Source organism: Amblyomma mixtum, chromosome 5 (assembly GCF_055824585.1).
Source record: "Amblyomma mixtum isolate Tamu chromosome 5, ASM5582458v1, whole genome shotgun sequence".
NCBI classification, from domain to species: Eukaryota; Metazoa; Arthropoda; class Arachnida; order Ixodida; family Ixodidae; genus Amblyomma; species Amblyomma mixtum.
In genome coordinates this window covers 204166689-204173181 of record NC_143016.1, presented here as the reverse complement: position 1 = coordinate 204173181, position 6493 = coordinate 204166689, and the positions used below count along the sequence as shown (strand labels likewise).

Here is a 6493-nt window from a genome sequence, read left to right as displayed (position 1 = left end):
TTTCAGGGCACCGACGAAGACAGCGACAATGTCCGGGCTGTGTAAAAGGGACAGCCAACCGCGCGTCAGTGATGGCCTTCCAAACCTCTCCGACACGTTCCTTCATCAACGTCATCAGCAACATTATGCCGGCATGTGCCCTAAGCTACACTGATTCCACACGTAATCAAGCTAGCGGATTCAACACACGAGGCATCATGGGAGGTGAAGCGTCTTTTCAGGGCACCGACGAAGACAGCGAAGACAGCCACAGAGTGGGCGTGGGACAGCAGCGATGATGGTGCTAAAGCCCTTCTACTTGCTTGCGCAGTTGCTCGTGATCGACTGCAACTTCCCTGCTTTTTGCCTGGATTTGCCTGGAGGAGAACCCTCGCTGCCAAATGCTGCCCGTTTCCACGGATTCTTCTCAGCCGGTCATTGTCCTGCCACTTTGAACTTCGCGCCGTTGGACCATGAAAGCGCGCTGCCACCGCGCTGCGACAAGCAAGACGCACCGCCACCGTCATCAACCAGCGTGCCGTGTATAAACAGTCAACCGATGCATCTCGCTTCTGCGAGCGCGGCTTCAGCCGCTTCTCTGTTTATTCAGCAGCGTCCGCTCCGGCGGACGCAGTTGTTGCTGCGACGCGCGTCTTTTCTTTCCTTTTTTTTATTTCCTCTGATATTTTAACTCTCCTCTATCTGCACGTGGCAGCGGTGGTAGCTTGGCTCGAGTCAGTAGGCAGGCCCGTGCAATTTCCTTTTCATCCTTCTCTCAGTCACAACAACAACATCCGCTCGTCAGTGGGCGTGGGACAGCAGCGATGATGGTGCTAAAGCCCTTCTACTTGCTTGCGCAGTTGCTCGTGATCGACGGCAACTTCCCTGCTTTTTGCCTGGATTTGCCTGCAGGAGAACCCTCGCTGCCAAAAGCTGCCCGTTTCCACGGATTCTTCTCAGCCGGTCAGGGGTTTTGCGACGCAATCGAGGAGAGCGGACGCGTGTCACATGCGCTCCGCAGTTTTTGGGCAATTTGGCCCGGTCAACTCAACGGAACTGCCAAATATTTGGTGGGAGATGACGCAGGAAGAGAAGCGGACCACGAGGACACCTTTTTCGAACCGGTGGGCCAAATATTTCAGGATTTATCCGGCATCGAAGATTTCCCACGTGGACGAGAGAGCTAGGCCTAACGCTAGGCATAGCGACTAGGCTTCATGGGCGGCAAGCTCCGCGGACTCCCCAACCTCGGCGGACGACGGAGGCAGCGGAACGATGGCCCAGACTCAAGACACCCATGCCATACATGAATTTTTGGCAAACCGAACGTTAGAAACCCAAGAAAGAATGGAAGAGGACCAACGAGACGTCACCGGAGGGGGAACCCACGCACAGCGCCCGATGGTGAACACCCAAACCCCGGGATGCAGCACCCTGACGACAGCAACAGCACAGGAGAGTCGTAGGAACGACTCGGTGATGGACTGGAAAGTAGCCTTGTCACGGCGGTAGGAGAAGACACTACGCAAGAGCCAGAAAGCGACTGCAGGCCACGTGGCGGGGGATGTGAGCCCCTCAAGCGGAGGGAAGAACACAGGCAGCAAGCAAAACACAACCAAACAAGGAGAGGCGGAGAGAGCACCGAGGAGGAGGCTCCCTCCCCTACCGAAGGAAGATTTAAAGGTGATCCTGAGGCCGAAGGGACTAGCAGTGAGAGAGCTGCAAACAGATCAAGTGGCGCGAGCTGTGGTAGCAGCCACCGGACACGGATGCAAGGCGGAAGACCTTATCATCCGACTGCGCAACGGTTCAAACATCATAATTGTTAGCACGGACAAGGAAGAGGCAGCTCGACAAATCAGAAGCGTAGCGCAACTTAACTTCGGAGGAAAAAGCTATCAAGTCACAGCACACGTGGCGGCGTCAGAGGGAACGCTACGAGGGGTCATCCACGGGGTAGACCCGGGAACCCCAGCCGAAGAGCTAGAAGCAAACCTGGGGACAAGAACGCAGGGAATGAAGATTTTGGCGGTAAGAATGCTGGGGAGATCCAGCACGGCAGTCATCACCTTCGACGGCCCAATCCTTCCCATGCAAGTCCTGCTCTACGGAGGGGAGATGTGGTGCCATCCGTACAGACCAACAACTGCTACCAGCAAGGGCATAGAGCGGACGTGTGCCCAAACCCGGAGAGCAAGGCGTGCAGACAATGCGGCCAAGCAAACCCGGAGACGCAACACCAATGCGAGCCAAAATGCCTAGTGTGCAAGGGATCCCCACATGACGGGCGCAAGACACAGCGACTGAAATCGATCGGAGAGCTACGAGCCTGGGGTCCGCAGCAGCGCGGCCGCAGCCAAGGCGCACGACGACGCTGGTTCCGGAACGAGGACCAGGAGCTGACTACCGAAGCGAGTCCAGGGGACGCAGCCGCAGCCAGGACCGGAGCCGGGGACGGAGCGAGACGAGCCAAACCACGGCCAGCCAACAGCAGACGCAGCAAAAGAAAAGCAGCGGAGTCAAGGTGAGCTGGGGAGGCGGCTCTTTCCCAAAATACTTTTTGCTCCGCACGAGGGGAACAATACAACAGATACACAAGCAGAAATCGAAAGTGGAAAACAATAACATAAGGAAGGAGCAAACGCGGAGAGAAAACAGACAGCTAAGAAAACAAATTAGCGATCTAATTGCAGAACTACAGGAGATACGGAGGACGGGATTCTCGCCGGTGAGAACACCGACACCCCCGCAACAAATAATAGAGAACCCCCAACACATGGAGGAGATAAACACAACAGGGGATGACTTAAAAACCCACATGCTACAAATGCGGCAACAAATACAGCAACAAATGCAGAAGTTAAACCAGAAAATAGCCCTGCAAGATCAGAGCTTCCGCAACTACGTCAAAAATCGAACACAGAACGGTAAACGACGCCAGGGACCGCCTATACAACGAGCGCAGGTTCGGCACACAAACCCAAGGGAACAATAGTAGCTGCAACACAGCAACATGGCAGGAGGACAACAACTAGAGATTTGGCAATGGAACTGTAGGGGCTACAGGCGTAAGCAGGGGCTCTTGCAGCAATTCATTAGCACTAGGGGAACCCCACCAGACTTAATATTATTACAAGAAACAAATTGTATCCCGACCCTAAGAGGCTACAAATGCCACGAAAACGGGAAAACAGCGACACTCATTAGCGACAGGATAACGACAATAAATCACGGGGAAATAGCAGATACGCAGTTGGAACACGTGATAACCGAGATAATTCCCAAAAGGAAAAGGAAAGCAAAAAGCACCATCGTAATAAACATATACAGCCCATCCAAAACAAGGGGTGACTTTATTAAGCTTTTCGCGGAGGCAAAAAAGCTTGCAGGGCAGAATACCCTGATTATAGCGGGAGACTTTAACGCGAAAAGCCCACAATGGGGCAGCAAAAGAGAAGACATAAAAGGGCGAACATATGCGCAGCAGCAGAAAACACAGGCTGCGAGCTACTCACGGATGAGAGCCAGCCCACAAGGCAAGGCAATAGCGTAAGCGTAGACACGTGTCCCGACCTAACCTTCGTCAGAGGAACAAAACAAGCAGAATGGGAAAACACGCAAGAAAACCTAGGCAGCGACCACTATATAATCAGAGTGGCCATAGAAGCTGAAAGCATCAGGAGGAAAATCGGCAAAGCAAAATTCACAGACTGGGATGCCTTCCGTACCCACTGCAGAAGAATTAAAGGCGACATCACATCTTTAGAAGAATGGAGTCAGCAACTCAAACAAATTAGAGACATACACACCAAAGAAGTGATCCGCACGGAACAGGCACCAGAGGTAGACAGAAGACTCCTCGGCCTATGGGAGGCAAGAAGAAGCCTAACCAAACGCTGGAAAAAACAGAAGCTGAACAGGAAACTGAAAAAGAAAATAGCAGAAATCACCGAGCGAGCGGAAGAATATGCAACACAACTGGCTAGACAAGGGTGGCAGCAGTTTAGTACAACACTGAACGACACCATAGGGACAGCCAGGACGTGGTAAATCCCGAGAAAACTCATGGACCCATCAAAGAGCAAAGCGGAAAGCAGCAAGTCGATACAAAGACGAATTCATCAATACGAGGGGACAGAGGAACAGCTAATCCAGGCAGTAAAAGAGAAATGCTACGGAAAGGAACACGTGGAGGCCTACCGGCGAGAATACCAAGGGAAAGAAAAACCTGTAGATGGACAGACCGATAACGAAGGAAGAGGTCATCGAAGCCATAAGGGCAACAACAAATAACACGGCGGCGGGGGCGGACAAGATCCCGAACGCGTTGATAAGAAACCTCAGCGACGAAGCGATAGAGCAGCTTACGAAATATCTGAACAAACACTGGGAAGAAGGGACGGTTCCGGAAGAATAGAAGCATGCGGAGGTCGTCATGATACCCAAACCAGGCAAGAAACTGCAGGTAGAAAATCTCAGACCAATCTCGCTAACATCGTGCCTAGGCAAGCTGTTCGAGAGGATAATCACCAAAAGAATACAAAGACACCTAGAAGACGGAGGATGGTACCCCAGCACCATGTTCAGCTTCCTATCGACACAAGACGTGTTACTACAACTGAAGGAAGAAGTCCTAGAAACAATGCCAAGCAAAGGGGAAAACGTAGTCTTGGCTGTCGACATCAAAGGGGCTTTCGACAACGTATCCCACGCGGCAATCATGGAAGGCATCAACACCACCGACTGCGGAGAGAAAACGCACAACTACGTGAGAAGCTTCCTCACGAACAGAACGGCAACGGTGGGCTTGGGAGACCTGCGAAGCGAAGTCTTCCAAACACCATGCAAATGAACCCCGCAAGGCTCGGTGATATCACCAGTGCTCTTCAATATAGCAATGATCATCCTAGCCAGAGAACTTAGCCAAATACAAGGGATTAGACACGCAATGTATGCGGACGACATAACCATATGGACCAACGACGGCTCGCTGGGAAGTAAGCAGGAGGCGCTACAAGCGGCAGCCACCTGCATCGAAGAATACACGAAGAAAAGGGGACTAAAATGCTCTACGGAGAAGTCCGAACTCCTCAGAGTAGGAAGGCACTCCACGGAAGCCAGCCTCGAGGTGAAACTGGAAAGGCAGAATATACCGGAACGAAGAATGATAAGAATACTCGGCATGTGGCTACAAAGCAGCAGGAAATGCAGCCACACACTCAGCCTGCTAAGCAAAGCGGCGGAGCAAGTAGGCCGAATGATAAGCAGAGTAGCCAGCAAAAGACACGGCATAAAGGAGGAAGACACAATCAGACTGGTGAACAGCCTGATAGCCAGCCGGGTGACATACTCACTACCATACCACGCAACAACCAAAGCCGAAAGGGAGCAAGCAGAAACAATCCTCCGCAAAGCATACAAGACAGCACTACATCTACCAAGGAACACGCCCAACGAGAAACTAATGCAGTCGGGGCTCAGCAACACATTCGAGGAGCTGAGTGAATGCCAAGTTAAAGCGCAAGTCCGAAGACTCAGCGACACAAAAACCGGAAGAGCACTTCTGACGAGGTTGGGTCCGGAGACGGAGAACCACCAGAGTAACAGGGCAGACATACCAGATACATTAAGAAGTAACATAAGCATACAACCCATACCCCGCAACATGGACCCAAATCTCCATGCCAGTAGAAGGAAAGCTAGGGCAGAGCACTACGAGAAAACGATAGGACATCGAGACAGCACGGTATATACCGATGCCTCCCCGTACTACGGCGAACATAGAAACAGGATGGCGGCAGTAGTCGTCAACCACCAGGGAGAACACATAACGAGCCTAACAGCCAGGGCATCAAACGTAACAGAGGCGGAGGAGATAGCGATAGCCCTAGCAGTGAAGGAAGGGGATAGGAGGGGAAGATCTCTGAATATCCTAACAGACTCACAGGAAGCGTGCCGAAACTACACAAAGGGTAGGATAGGCAAAACGGCGCTCAGGATCCTCAACGAGGGTACCCCCTCGTTGAGGAGAGAAAAGCACAATATAATTTGGATACCGGGCCACGCGGGGGTCTGGGGCAACGAAAGGGCGGACGAACTAGCTCGAGGATTTACCATTCGAGCAGGGGAGTCACAAGACCCGGAGGAGCTCTGGACCGACCGAGGGGCTGGGTATTCTGAAACACTAAGTCTATACAGGGGTCTGAGATACAAATATCCCCCACCACACAAAGAGCTAAGCAAGGAAGAAGCCGCAAAATGGCGGAAATTACAAACAGGCTCCTTCCCAAATTTATACATACTAAGCAAGATGTTGGTCAAGTTTGAGTGAATGCCAATGAGTAATTACTGCCTTATTATAAGCAAGATGTTCCAAACGTAATACCGCGTCACATGCCCTTGGTGCGAAGCGAGGCCAACACTATACCACATAACATGGGAATGCAATAGAAACATATCGTTTCACAAACAAGACACACCAAGTGCGGAGCAATGGGAGAGCCGGCTCACCAGC

At 52.0% G+C, this 6493-nt stretch overlaps 1 pseudogene; it reads left to right on the top strand.

The window, feature by feature from the left end:
• The first annotated feature begins 4655 nt into the window (after positions 1-4655).
• On the top strand, positions 4656-6284 carry LOC149345462 (uncharacterized; annotated as a pseudogene).
• The last annotated feature ends 209 nt before the right edge of the window (positions 6285-6493 follow it).